The sequence below is a fragment of the Hibiscus syriacus genome, unplaced genomic scaffold (genome assembly GCF_006381635.1).
Source record: "Hibiscus syriacus cultivar Baekdansim isolate YM2019G1 unplaced genomic scaffold, ASM638163v2 tig00110503_pilon, whole genome shotgun sequence".
NCBI lineage: Eukaryota > Viridiplantae > Streptophyta > Magnoliopsida > Malvales > Malvaceae > Hibiscus > Hibiscus syriacus.
The window spans coordinates 3,119,976-3,136,456 of NW_024062764.1; positions in this window are offsets into that span (position 1 = coordinate 3,119,976).

Here is a 16,481-nt window from a genome sequence, read left to right on the forward strand (position 1 = left end):
TTTAGAAAAAACGCTGCTAGAGAATGACAACAGGTGGTGTTTTTAACGGAACGCCGCAATAGAATTGTACAGTAGTAGCGTTTTTCATGCACAGGCCATAATAGGCGAGTAAATAGAGGTGTTTGTTATTAAAACGCCGCAAAAGCGAGTACATTAAAACGTCGCCAAAGGACAAATATATCTCCACTCTCTCTGCTGCCCGATCCCTAAAATCTTTTGAACATCTTCTTCCCTAAAAACTTATTCTCTGGTACAACATCTTCTCCAACTCAGTGCGTCAATCACCATCATCGTGCCAAAAGCCTTATTTATCTCCGCCACACGCCATCCTTCTCGCCGTCATCTCGCCATAATTTCTAATCTCTCGCCTCTTTCTGGTTTTCTCGTCATTTTCACAAGCGACGTCGCATTATGTCTCTCGCGGCAACCAGATCGGGCCTCTCACCGACGAGAGATTGTTACTTTCTTTTCATTTTTCTAAATCTGGGTATTCTAAAAATGACGAAAAAACAAGCCTTCTTCTTGTGCCTACCTTTTGTTGCTTGTTTCCTTTTCCTTCTTTCCTTATTTGACGATCCCGTGGAGTTCGCTATCTAATTTTTGTTTATCAAAGGTAATGCTTAAAAATGTCTATTTTTTATTGTACAGTTAAATTTCCAATCATATAAGCATTATATATGAGTTATTTGTGAAATATAATCTTGCAGATTCCTGATTGGTGTCTTTCTTCTGTTGCTTAGTTAATTATCTTGTGTTTATATTTTCTCTTTTCCATCATTTAATATAAATTTGAAGAATGAAATCTTCTAGAAACCTTAATCCTTCCTTCTTAGTAGCCTCTTTGGTTTTCTCTATATTAGCTGATGCTGAAACCTGTAAGATCATAGCTTAAACTTTGGATAATTATTTCTCCAATTGCTGTAGCCTCATGTTTCCTAGTTATTGATTAGTTTCCATATGCAGACTATATTGTGGAAGAGCAATTGAATGAAGAAAGCTAAATATGTCAATAATCCCCGTGATCATATAGGTATTTAAGTCAATCCTCTTGTGAATGGTTATGGTGAGAGACACTGTAAACCTATAGGAATTTGAGGCAATCATGAACGAGTTCATTTGCAATAGAAGGTTCTACCAACAAAAATAAGGTCCTTCTATTATTACTATCTATATGCATTAATACTCATCACTGAGGAAGCTTTCAAGGATGATAGCAAGTTGAAATTAGTTGTTAGTTTTAGTTGGTGTTATTCTAAGTGGTGAAGTCGATAGAGAAATTCCATGCAAACAGAAGACCAAACAATAGGGCCAAAGGTTAAGAGGTGAAGAGGGGTACAGTATTTTAACTTCATATGATCGTGGCTTTGATTGTGCTAAATAAAAGAAAAACTTCCGGTTTAGCTTGTTAACACAAGACCCCGGGAAAATCAAGTATTTTAGGAAGGGAAAAAATATTTGAGGCCCACATCTTGAATGCTGAACAGAAAGGTGAATAATCTGCTTTGAATAGTCATTCAGTTTACACAAGTGCATGGACAGAAGTGATTCCTGTTCTAGTGGTGGACACAAGGGCCGTCTTTTCAGATGAGTAACCGTGTATGGTATATCACCTTTCCTCAAGTTCTATCAGTCACTCTTGTCAATTGCTTGGGCACCTTTATATACTCCGACAACTATAAGAAGACATTATGAACTAGAAACTGCTAGACTGCTATGCTTGAAGATTGACAAAATATAATTGGGGCGGATCATACTAAGAACCATTGCAAAAGAGATTAAATATTTAACCATTAAACCATACTGTATAATTAGTATACTTTTAATAAAATCAATATTTAACTTAAACAATAATTAAAAGTAAAAACCAAACTAAATTTATTTTAAAATTCAAGCCTTAAACGCACACAGAATCCAAGCCGTAAGCTTACGCTAGTGTTTTAGGTATTTGTCTAATGTCAATGTATTAGTAAATGCACACAAAATCTTTTGTTTAGAAAATTTTACAAACATAGATTAAAGAAAAATTAAGAAAATTCAATTTGTTTTCAGAACAGTGGCTGAAAATGGGGAATCTGAATTTTCACTTTTTATTTGAATTTACCGTTTTATTTTATTATATAAAGTTTTATTTTTAGTTTTATATTTTTTATTTTTCAATTTGAACTTAAAAATACAAACAATGTAGTAAGATTTTATATCTTAATTGATTAATTTATAATATTATAACTTATAACATGTTATCGTTCAATATATTCATTAATAGTAATATTTTCATTATAATTGTTATTTGTTTATTGCAGATATTATGCCCATGAGAAAATTAAGTGATTTGCGGATTATTCGAGCTTCTCAAGATGAGGAAAAAAACAAATAATGAGGAATCGAGTGGTGTTGGATCTTCGGAAGTTCCGGTTACTATTGAAGAAGATGCACAAACTGAAGGTAATGTTCGACACTTTCTTTAATTGTTGGTTGATTTTCAAAACTTACATTGATTTATTTCTTATATAGTTGAAAATGGTCAAAGATGCAAGACTAGAGGACGTACAACGTTGAAGGAATTATACAAACTTTCTTCTGGGAACCGTGTGAAAGTTTCAAGAAACGATGTCGGCGAACCTATTGGCCCAGAAACACATATTCTATTCGGTTACTTAGGTATGGTTGCACGTAATGCTAATATTTTACCGATCAATTATGAGTCATGGCATGAAATGTCAAACAGTAGCAAAAAACAGGCTGTGGATTTTGTTAAGGTAATAATGTCATTATAATAGATAATCCATTACAGTTCAATAGTAATTTATATTTACTTTGAACACTTATGTTATTTGTAGGAGAAAATTTCTTTATAGGTCTCAGACGATTATTTAAAGCAAATGTTAGGGAAGAAATGGATAGACCACACCACAAGAGTTTTTTAAAAAAGAAATATTTCAAGAATCATCTCAGCCTTGAAGAAAAGCTGCAAATTGTCCCGCCTGGAATGCTTAGGTATCAATGGGAAGATGCAGTCAGGTTTTGGAGTTCAAAGAAAAGACAAGTATAATGCATTTTTTAAAAATAATATAATACCATTATAATATGGACTTTATAAATACAAATTTTAAATTGTAGGACCGAGAGCATGTTGGTGTTGCTAGCAGACAACAACAAAAGTTTACTCACACAATTGGATCGAAGAGCTTTGCTTGTATAGCTAATAATGAGGTATTATTGATTATTCATATAGTGATTTATAGTTGGTAGCACATAGTAATGAAAATTATTTATATTATTATTTAATTTTTTACAAGACTTAATTTTTATTCTACATTGTAGGAAAGTACATTTGGTAGTAAAGTTGGACGAATAAAGCTCCTCGATATGACACATACAAAAAATGATGGCACTCCTATGACTAATGAAGTTGTATAAATTATGGTACATTTATTGGACACAAGATTTGAATAATGTTATATTTATATCTATAGTATGAAATTTTTATTTAAAATAATTATTTAATTTATTATTAGGAAAAATTGAGGGATAAAAGGGCGGAGTATGAAGCTACGGCTTCAAGTCATGGTATTGTTTATATTTCAAACTAGTATATGTACCATTTCTCAAGCACTATGCAAAAACCTCTATCAGTTTCCAAATACATGTACTTTTCAGGAAATCTTTTTGCAACAATACACAATGATTTTTTCCAAAGTGAATAAATTGTTTATATTTAAATTCAATGCAAGATGCTAAGGAATTGATTTTTTTTTTAAATGGCCATATTTATTAACGAGGATAAAATAAAATACATAAAAAACATTCTGAAAAGCAAAAATATTTTAAAAAATAGTGCCCTAGATCTTGATAATGCGGATGCCTTTGAACTAGCACACAGTTTGATGATTTTGAGTGTAGCTTTTGTCAAGGGGACATTGTGACAACGATTGGAAGAGTTCAAAGTTCCTTCCAAATTATTAAGTCTCCGAAGACTTGGATGTCGTGATGCTTTATTGCCTTGATCTGAGATCTCCCCGTGCGCGAACCTCAGATCACTAACCAAGCTTCCCTTTTAGGTCTTCAACTTGGATCCTCCACTGGTTTCAAGTCGCCCATTGCAGGTTTTCATCTTGGACCCACCTTTTATTTTTCTTTTTGTTTTTTTCTTCTTATTCTTATTTTTCCAATTTAGAGCGCCCTTTCGGGTTTTCACTCTAAACGTTTTTTTTAATCTTCGACTTAAGGCACCCTTTCGGGTTTTCACCCTAAGTGAAATATCTTTTGACTGCATCCGAGTTAACGGGATTGTGTAGTTTTGGCCCGTCCATTTCAGTCAAGATTAATGCTCTTCCAGAGATGGCATTTTCCACAACATACGACCCTTCCCAATTCGACATCCATTTTCCTCTGAAGTCTTTTTAGATTGACCAAATATTTTTCAATACGATATCTCCTTCATGAAATATTCTTAAGCACACTTTCTTATTGTGTGCTTGAATCATTCATTTTTTGTAGATTCGACCATGGTGAATGGCTTTCAACCACTTTTCTTCTATTAAGTTCAGTTGATCATAACGAGTTTGTGCCCATTACGCGTCATCTAGTTTTACTTCTGACAGAACCCAGAGTGATGGGATTTCCACCTCAATGGATAACACATCCTTCATCCCATATGCTAATGAAAATGGGGTTGCTCTAGTCAAAGTCCGCACCGAAGTTCAATAAGCAAACAAGGCAAAAGACAACTTCTCGTGCCAATCTTTGTACATCTCAGTCATTTTCTCCACTATTTTCTTAATGTTTTTATTTGCTGCCTCTACTGCACCATTCATCTTTGGTCGAGAGTGGTGATGCTTTATGTTGAATTGTTCACATGCAGCATCCATAATCCTGTTGTTCAGGTTGGTTACATTATTATTAATGATTCTTTCGGGTAAACTATACCGACATATGATCTCATTTTTCAAGAATTTTCAAATAGTGGACTGAGTGACACTAGCATATGATGCAGCCTCCACCCATTTGGTAAAGTAGTCGATTTCCACAAGGATAAACCAATGACTATTTAAGGCTTTTGGATGGATTTATCTGATATCATCCATGTCCCACATAGAAAAAGGTTAAGGAGTCCTTATCACATGAAGAGGAAGGGACATTTATTTTATCCCCATAGACATGGCATTTGTGACATCTTCTGGCATAATTGATGCAGTCACTCTCTAATGTGAACCAAAAGTATCCGCATCTCATGACTTGTCTTGCCATCATATGTCTATTTGCATGAGTTCCACATACTCCGTCATGTACTTCTTCCAAAATCATTTTTGCCTCTTATGCATCCACACATCTTAACAAGACTTGATCATGACTTTTCTTATATAAGACTTCCCTATCAAAGAAATATTATGCTGCCATTCTTTTGATTGTTCTTTTGTCTGTTTGAGTGGCTTCCTCTAGATAGCTTTGATTTTTTATGTATTGTAGAATGTCATGATACCTTGGTTTTTTATTTATCACTTTTTCGATGTAATAACAATATGTCGGGTATTCGTATGGATGCATATTGATTCACATCATGTTAGACTCTCCACCAGCCTTAAATGTTGCTGCCAAGGTAGCTAAAGCATCTATCATCTGATTCTCTTCTCTGGGCACATAATGGAAAGTGACTTCATTAAACTCTTTAAGTAGATCCAAAATGAACTTTCTATATTACACTAGTTTGGTATATTTTGTTTCCCATTTTCCTCTGAGCTAATAGATCATTAAGGCAGAAACTCTATATACCCTCAAAGTCTTTAGGGTCTATTTAATAGCATCTTGAATCCCCAAAATATAAGCTTCATATTCCTCCATGTTGTTAGAGCAATCAATGTTTAATCTGCTAGTGAATGGGTAATGATTTCCTTTGGGTGAGACCAAAATAGCCCTAACGCATTTAATACACCATCGAAATGCATTTTCTAGGAATCACATGTATAAGTACATGCTTCTTTTAAATATATGCCCATTAAATATTCATCTGGGAAGTCGAAGTCTAACGATTCATAATTTTTAGAAGTTTTTCTTGCTAAGAAGTCAGATATGACACTACCTTTTATAGCTTTCTAACTCACGTACTCAATGTCAAATTCAGATAATAGCATGTCATCGAGCTAACCTTCTAGAGAGAGCGGGTACACCCATCATGAATTTTAACGGGTCTAACTTGGAAATTAGCCAGATAGTATCATATAGCATGTATTGTTGGAGTCTTCGTGTAGCCCAAACTAGAGCACATCAATCTTTCTCAATTGGTGGATATCTAACCTCACAATCAGTAAACTTCTTGCTAAGGTAGTAAATGGCTCTTTCGTTTCTCCCATATTCATCATATTGCCCCATGACACATCCCATTGAATTCTCAAAGATGAACATATATAGGAACAAAGGTTTACCCGGAATATGAGACATTAAAATAGGAGTACAAGACAAATACTCCTTTATTTTCTTGAATGCGAGCTGACAATCATCGTCTCATGCCACGAATTATTCTTTCGAAGAATATGAAAAATTGGATCGCACTTTTTTATCAACTGAGATATGAATCGAGCAATGTAATTTAGTCTACCCTGAAAACCTCGAACTTCTTTCTGCATTTTTGGGGAAAGAAGATTCTGGATAGCTTTGACTTTTTTTGGATCAACCTCAATCTCTTTTCTACTAATAACAAAGCCTAATAGCTTCCCATATGTTACTCCAAAAGTGTATTTGTTTGGATTCAGCTTTAATTGAAATTTTCTCAATCTTTGGAAGAGTTTCCTCAGATTCTCGATATGCTCATCTTTAGTTTGTGCTTCGAAAATCATATCGTCAACATAGACTTCAATTTCCTTATGCATCATGTCATGAAACACGGTCACCATAGCATTTTGGTATGTTGCCCTAGTATTCTTTAACCCGAAGGGCATCACCTTATAACAAAATGTTTCCCTCATTGTGATAAATGTGGTCTTCTCCATGTCATTTAGATGCATCTTAATCTGGTTTTATCCTGAGAATCCATCCATGAATGAGAAGAAAACATTTCCTACTATATTATCCACTAGAGTATCTATGTGTGGCAATGGAAAGCATTTCCTTACTTCAGACGAGAGTGTTAACCTATTTTAATTTCCATATTTTCTTCTTCAGTGCCCAAATTCAAAATTTCAATTGTCTCTTCATGGGGTAAGATTAAAATCTTCTCTTTCCATCATTCTTAACAACTCGGGAGGTAACATGCACCCTTTTTCATTGTCACATTCATCGATTTCCCCGAGACACTTGAGCTGCTCAAAATAGATCTATGGGTCATAATCATCATTGTCCACATCATTAATATCCAAAGACCTGAAAGGAAAATAGGGGAATATATATATATATATATATATATATATATATATATATATATATATATATTCATCGATTTCCCCGAGACACTTGAGCTGCTCAAAATAGATCTATGGGTCATAATAATCATTGTCCACATCATTAATATCCAAAGACCTGAAAGGAAAATAGGGGAATATATATATATATATATATATATATATATATATATATGCGAGAGTAAAATATCCTACATAGAATGTAGAAACAAATATATTATATTGATATAAAAAGAAGTGAAAGGAAGAAATGTTTTCCAGAAATAAAAATTGAATCTTTTATTGAAATGTAAATAAAAATAATTCATTAACTCTTACAAAAGATCACATATTGCACCGGGTATAGGCAAAATAGGGAAAGTTTGAGTATTACTCTGAAAGAGATTTGAAAACCACAGGTAGTTCTTCAGCAGTCCAGTTGTTAAGTACGAACCCCGACGGTAATGGATGAATTCCAGATCTATCAACATCCTCATCATCATATGTTGTTATAGCATTAACATTTAAGTCTTTTAGAGCTTTCTCCAGATCAGGTAAGGTTATCATTGTTTCTCCTTCAAACACACAGTCGCCAGATCTGAATGTTTTATAAAGGGAAGGAAAAACCATTGGTTCCTATTGAACTTCTTCCCCGATCATTCTTGTCATTCTTTTTTTTTAGAATTTCTGAATTTCCTTCATTCTTTGTTGATGGCTGGGCTAATATCTAAGCCCAAATTGATCCAGCTTGGCAACAGGAAAAATGGAGGTGATTCTTTCTTGTAGAGAACTCCCAAACCCTCTTGTTATATTTGTACCTCTCCCCAAAGTTTTCTTGATTTCCATCTTGGTGCATTCTGAGAGTCTAGGCCTGGGAATCTCACCCCTTCGACCAAAAATATGGCATTGACAAACTCCAACAATCGGAATGAACACTCCAGAGCCTTTTCATTCACATCTATGTAAGGGGCATCAGTGGTCACGCTTTCCACTATGTATTCTTCAGCATTGAAGATTACAAGAGCCCCGTCAATTTCAAACTTGAGTTTCTGGTGAAATGTTGATGGTATTGCCCTAGCTTGATGAATACATGGCCTTTCTAAAAGGCAGTTGTAAGAATGCATAATGTCCATCACCAGGAACTCTATGTTGTATGTGGTAGGCTCAATGGTCAATGATACTTCAACTTTGTCGAGTACTCCCTCTTTGTTCCATCAAATGCTTGAACCACACTTTCACACGTTCTCATGTGGGAAGTATCCATTGGTAGCCTCTTAAGAGTGGCCAAAGGCATTACATTAAGGGTGGAACCATTGTTAATTAGTATGCTTGGTAGAGCATGCCCTTCTAATGAGTAGTGATATGTAATGCTTTAGCCCGACCCCTTCCTCATGACAGAATCTCATCATTAGAGAATGATATAAGGTTATCGGCTTGAATTTTGTTTACTAGTCGATCCATCTTATTAACTGGTATGTCATTTGGTATAAATATCTTATTTAAGACCATCAAAAGTTCCTCTCCATGTTCTTTCAAACTCAGCAGTAGTGACATCATTGATATACGTGCTGACAGGCTATGTAATTGTTCCACAATATTATATTCATTGTGCTTTAGAAATTTTAAGAACTCCACTGCTTCTTTCTCTTTTATAGGCTCGTTCACTGGTGGTTCATCTCATTTGAATGGTTCAAGCCTCTTCTAAGGTAAACTAGATTTTTTGTAGTAGTACTTCCCCATTGAATGCCCCACTTCATTGACATATTCCTTCAAAAAGCTTACTTGGCATTCATACTACCAAGGTACTTGTTTATTATTTTAATAAGGAAAAGGTCTTGGTACTATAATAACAACTTTTTTCGGTTCCTTGCTTGCCATCCTCGCCTTGATGGTAATTATCAAATGGTGACATGCGTTGTATCCTTTGTCAAATGAATCTCCAATCGCACAGACATCGGCCTCTGGAGTGTCTTTATTTTCCTCGTAGAATTCTAATTATTTTATATCCATCATTAGTTGGATCAAAGTTTTAAATTCGGAACATTGTTGCACATCATGTCATTCTTCATTGTGATAATAACAATGATTGTTATCATCGTGATATGGTGTGCTAGAATACGGTGCAATAAATCCTACCCTTACCATTTGCCTCCATACTAAATTCAGATGATATTTCACTTTTGTCTTGACCCTCTTGTCTCTCTCCTCAATGATTACATTAACCCTCTTGTCCTGTCCATCATTAACCCTCTTGCATTAACAAGGGTTATGTGCAATGTTGGGTGATTCTGAGTTGTTGAAATGAATCTAGTTTCTGTTGTGCATCCGTTGAATAATTCTCTTGAAGGTGAGGCAACTTTCAAAATGGGTATTTTCATCGTACTACCTGTGGTGTGAAGACTTTAGAGGTTCCACTAGATATGGTGACACCACATGTGTGTTAAAAAGTTATTGGTAAAGCTCCTTATACGTCATGGGAATATGATCGAAATGATCTTTTTCTCTTTCTTTCCTTAGTTCTCTCGAATTTTTTTCTAGAAGTACCTTATGGTACAATTGTAGTTGGTTTTGATTTAGAGATCGTAACACTTTTGCTAGTATTAAAATTGTTGATGTTGTTGATCTCTCTTCTTCATCGGAGGTATTTTGCTTGACTCACCTCCCTCTATCTTCCCTTGTCTTATAGTCGTTTACACCTTTCTCTTGCCATAATGAGATAAAAAAAGTTCCCTAATGTGATTATGACCAGGAGCTCAAAGAAATGAGCCTTCAAAGTGTGTATGAAGAGCTTCCTTGTTTCTTTCTCATCCAAAGGTGAATGAACTTGCGTGGCTAAATCTCTCCATCGCTGTGCATACTACCTGAAACACTCGTTATGCTTCTTATCCATACTTTTTAGCATGACAAAATTTGGTCTCATGTCGTTTACATGCTTGTATTTCTCCAAGAACGACTTGGCGAGATCTTTCCATGTCCTGATGTGTGAACGGTTCAGTTGATTATACCATTGGATGGTTGAACCTACCAGGTTCCCCTGGAAGCAGTGAATCAGAAGTTGGTCATTCTCGAAATATCATGTCATTTTTTAAAGAACATGGTAATGTGAACTGAAGGGCAACCATTCTTATCGAACTTCTCGAAATCAGGGACTTTAAACTTAGGAGGAATAATCAATTTAGGACCAAACTTAGTTCCAGAGCATCAACTCCATAATACCTATCATATCCTCTAATTGTCTTTATTTGATCTTTCAACTACTTGATCTTTCAACTACTTGATCTTTTCCTCCATTTTTTTTGCTTTGTCTTCCTCATCAAAATCTGGAATGCAATAATCATCTGGGTTATTCTGGGGGTTGGTTACAAAGAGTTGTGCTTTCACAGCAGAAGAAGCTTGTGCTTTTGCAGCAGATGAAGCTTCTACTTTTGCAACAGATGAAACTTTTACTTTTGTAGCAAACGAGTCTCCTTGAAGTCTTAGTAAGATTCCATGTGAGATAACCAATTGCAGAATAGATAATACAATCACCCCTTCAGATGCTCCTGCCCTAGGGGCACTAATTTATTTAGGCCAGACAACTTTGCAACAATATGATCAACCAGTGACTCTTTGTTCTTTTTTATAGAATCCAATGTATTTTGATTATTCTGACTCGTTTTCTCCTCAAGTTGTTTTTGCAATTTTACCATATTTTCCTCAAGCTGAGTGATCTTAGCTTCCATCTTCTTCTTCTTTAAACGGATATTGTGAGGATGAGGTGTGTCTAGTGCCTGATGAGGTGTGTTCAGTGTTTGTTCCTTGCTTAGTTCATCTGTTAAAGACCGAAACTCTCCTCCCCAATCAGTTTCAAGAGGAAATATTTAGAGATCATTTGCATGTTTCTCGAACTTATCCACGGTGACCTCTAATTCAGCTATAGTTTTGTTGTCATGTTCCTGTTGCTTTTAAAGGGATCTTTCCAAATTTGTTACCTTGGTCTTCAACTGCTTGTTCTGGTGTTTAATTTCTGATAACTATCTTTGGGAAGTCTTTAACCTGTCATCTTGTCCTTCAAATTTCTTTTTCAGGCTGCCAGCTTCGTCTTTCCAATACTCGGAAGATGTTTTCAGGCTTGCATTTTTCTAGACCTGCTATTGATACCCTTTTCTCAAATCTTCCAACTCAAAGAAAACTTTCTTCTGTTCCTTTTCTAATCTGTCTGCTCGATCCTTTTGAGTATCGACATCTAGATTCCATTGGAATTTTTCAGCTTCTAATTCCCTCAGTCTTTGTTTCAGTTCCACTTTTCTGCTTCAAATTTATTCTTTGCTATCTCCAACTCAGAGGGTACTGGTTTAAGATGCTCTTCAATGGTCTGAGTTTCTTCATGATCTGGTATGGGAATAGTGTCATTTTTTCTCAATTTCCTCCATATAGTCCGGAGTAAGCATGTTCTTGGCAGCCACAACATCTGTACAGAATATCTTCTTCCATGACTTGGCTATATCTTTGACCTTCTTATTGTAATTATCTTCATGATATGCGAACTCGGATCCAGATATCTCATGCGTGACTAGAACAAATTGGAGTGTACCATACTGCCGAAGTGCTAAAAGCGGAGATTAACCAAATCCTCCCCACAACCCAAGTAACATTACTATGCCTAAATCCCCACACCGATACAGAATATCACTATAAGTAAACTAAGGGGCTCTCCATATGATGTCCTTGTCCTAGAGGTGCATAAATACCTTCTCCCACGTTTCGTTTGGAACACCTTCTCGCTATTTTGTGTAAAGAATTCCTCCAATGATGAATACGTCATACTGAACTGAAGGTAAAAAATCCCATCCGTTTTCCAAAAATGAGAATGGTTCCAAACCTGAAGTAGCTGCATGAATCCCATCCTTTCTGACCATAGTCGTACTTCTACATTCTTGATCTCTTGTATTATAACCCCTTTGTCCAATAATGCCAACTATTCGGGTTTAAATGAACACTTTTGTAGACCAATACATCTTTAAATGATGCAAATGATAAAATGTAGAAATAAACCAAAAATTAAAGGAAACAAGTAAAATAAAAATCAAAATAATAATGAAAAAAATAAAAATTCCTACCCCACATGATATTTACCCCACATGATTTTATTCTTACCCGGACATGATTTCTATCCATCATGTTATTTTCTTGAGAAAATCCTAACATCATATATTTCTAATTCGCATGATTTGAATAGAAAATAAAGCAGTAAATAAATCAAGACATCCTAGGCTTTGAAATAGAATTTTGGGGTGGGCTCTAATTCCTTGCAGCATCACAGTTTGATTCTAAAAAAGGTACCCAAATTCTTCTTGTTGGTGTCCCCTTGGGCCTGCCAGACCCTCTATCCTAAGCCCATTACAAGCTCATATGAACCAAGTTAAACTCGAGATGATACATTTCCTTATGTCTGTATGAAGAATAAATTCAAATGAAGACATAATGTATATGAATCCCTAAAGTTACTTGCTGTGCCTATACAGAGAATAAATTTTCACGAAGGTATCGCTTTCACCTTTACTTAAAAAAAAAGGATTGGAGCTCGAGAATAGAACTTAACATTGAATTTTGAAAAAAAAAACTGAAATCATTGAAAAAATATCAGTATAACTATTTATTAAAAAAAATAATCAAAGGTAAATAGAAAGGGTCAAAAGGATAAATTATATTTTATACTTACAATTTTCACTTAAGAATACAATCAAAAATCAATTTTCGCCTGACTCACTTACATGTCCCCAGCGGAGTCGCCAAGCTGTCATAATCGACCTTCGGGTGGTCCCGGAATTGGGTTCCTACTTGATTTGATGTGTTAGAGCCGCCACCGATCATTTTAATTTGGTCGAACGGACACCATAACATACAATTATCTGATCTACGTTTTACTAGAAATTTGTCAGATTCGGGAATCGATTACAGTCAGAGAAGGATTAGCACCCCTGTACTACCCTTTCAGTACCAATTCGATTTCTCAGTTGTCTTAATTTCAAAAATTAAAAGCTAAATTAAAATTTAAAAGTTCAACCGAATTACTTACCTTTGACAAATTTTAAATTTGTCCTAAACAAATAAATCAAATTAATGTTAAACAAAAAAATATTAAATAAATAAATGAATTAATAGGAAATTTAAATTAAAAAGGAATAAATTGAAAAGTATTAAAAGTTAAAGATCAAATTGATGTTAATTGAAAGCTGCAAGGGAAAATAAAAATTTAGGGGTCAATTTACAAAATACAAGAAATATAAATAGGGATTAAATTGAATTAATTCAAAATTCAAGGGTGAATTTACAATAGGCGACCAAAGTGAATTATACTTCAAAATAACAGGGATTGTGAAAATAATTAAAATATTTAGTATTTGCATTTATTCCTCCATATATTTAACCCCTAAAATCCAAAATTATTTTATTCATCACCCATTCTCAAAAACCAAACCCCCAATTCTCTCTCTAACTCTCTCATGCCTTTCCTCTTCGACCGAAAATCGGCCACCACTCCGACGACCAACCGTCGCCCAAACTGCCACTCCGGCCACCACCTTCGATGGCCAAAAAATCATAAACTACCCGAAATTGTTCCCGTCAAAACCCAAAGGTCAAAACTAAGCCCCAAACTTCCTAAACAACCCCAAAAATCGTAGATATACAATTTTAGTTTTGAGTTTTACCTTGGTTTAACGGTGATATTTCGACTCTCTCCTTGGCGGTCGTTCGCTTCCCCAGTGATGCACATCAAAATTTTCCTCTTTGCTTTTGGTTTTTGAGATTTACAGTATATACTTGCTCGGTTTTTTGCTTGATGTTTGTGTTGTTTCTCGATGATGCTTCGTTTGTTTTTCTTGGCTTTTTATTGTTGCTTCAATCTTTGTTGTTGCTATTTTGGGTTTTTTCCTCCTTTTATTCACTTTGATGGTTTTTAGGGTTTATATAACCCCTCAACCGACGGTTGTTTATGACTAAAACGGGTTGATACAGTCCCCATTTTGTCAGGATTGTCATGCATGTTCGATTATGGCCGATTTTAAACATTTTTCTTTGCTTTGGATGCTTCGTCGTTGCGTGGCTGTTGTTTAGCCGGTGGGTGCCTTTTAGTTTTCTCGATTTTTCGTTGGATCATTTTCACCATATCCAACGGCTGTTATTCCCTTGCGGCACTGGTGCTAGGGTTGAAACCATAGTTGTCTTCAATCTGGGTCGTTGATCTAGTGTCTCATCTAACGATTGTGAACCGTGCAACTCCCCTAGCTTATTATAAAACCCTAGCTCGCTGGGTTAGGCGGCTTAGGCCTTCTTTGTTGGGTTCCCGCCGAGTTTGTTGGGTCAAGATACCCGGTTGGGCTCTTTGGACCTGAATTTGGACTTATCGGACCCTTACTGGACTTGAACCTAAATAAAATGAAATAAAATATGTAAATAAATAAATATATAATGAATAATAATAATATTATTATAATATAATAATAATAATATATAATATCATAATATAATATATACAACAACAACAACAACAACAACAACAAAACCCTATTCTCATATGCAATGGGGTATGGGGGAGGTAAGGTAGTAGGCTCCCCCCGACGCCAGGTAGAGAGCAGCTTCCGTGGAAGACCTCCGACAATCAGAAAATTAAAAATAAAGATAAAATACAATGCATGTATAAATAAATAAATAAGTACATAGTTGAACAAACTTCATAATCAGTCTTCAAATACGCATCTGAAATGGGAAGTAATCCTTGCAAATAAATCCTTGCGTAAAAATATCTGCATATATACAGTAAACGTAAGTCCCGACTAAATTTAAAAAGAGGAAACATGAAGTGAAGGATACCCAATAGTCAGTGATAGCAAACGAGAAGGTAAAAAGTCAAATGGGTTAAAACATAAACTAAGGCAACACTACTCCGCTACCCTAGTTCTAAGCCTTTATAAATTCCAATGACAGAACCATATAAAAAGTAGAAGTCATGGAAATTACTACAAAAAGCATTAAAAAAGAAGACAAAGATGCTACCCCCTATGGTAGTGGTCCGCACTACTCGACTACCCTAGTCTTAAGTCTCCATACTTTCCTGTCAGAGGTCATGTCCTCGGTAAGGGCTAAATCCTTCAAATCAGATCTCAAACAGCCTACCCACTTCCTCCTTTGTCGTCCTCTCCTTCTGGCACTGTTGACTGTAATCGACTATACCCTCCTGACCGCATCCGACGGTTATTGCCTAAGAACATGCCCAAACCACCGTAGTCTTCCCTCCCTCAATTTTTTGGATACAGAAAGCACCCCCAAGGACATCCTAATTGTAGAGTTTGGTGCCATGTTCCACAGAGTCCTACCACATACCCATCGAAGCATTCTCATTTCTGCGGCCTCCATCCTCCTTACGTGATCCTTCTTGATAGCCCAACATTCTGATCCATACAGCAACGCTGGTCTTATTGCCATTCTATAAAATTTTCCCTTAAGTTTTAGAGGCACATTCTTGTCACACAAAACTCCAGTAGCAACCCTCCACTTTAACCATCCCGCCTTTATACGGTGTGTAACGTCATCATCTACACCCCCATCTTTATGTATCATAGACCCTAGGTACTTGAAACAATCATTTGAGGGGAGCACGTGTCCTTCGATGCAAACTTCTACATCTTCATCGTTTTGGTTCCCACTGAAGTTTGAACATAAATACTCTGTCTTTTCAATATTGATCCTTAGACCTTTCTCTTCCAAATTAGTCTTCCAGGTAGCCAGTCTACTATTCAACACATTTTTTGTTTCAGGAACTAGGACAATGTCGTCAGCGAAAAGCATACACCATGGAACACTGTCTGGTGTCGTACAATAGATGTCGTTCATAATTAAGGCGAAGATGTAAGGGCTAAGAGCTGATCCCTGGTGGAGTCTGATTTCCACCAGGAATGCCTCGGTGTCGCCAATTGTAGTCCTGACGTATGTAGTAGATCTACAGTACATATCACGAATCGCCCGAATATAACCAGTTTGGATCCGTCTCGATTCCAAGGTCTTCCAGATCGTATCGCGGGGTACGCTATCATATGCCTTCTCAAGGTCAATGAACGCCATATGAAAATC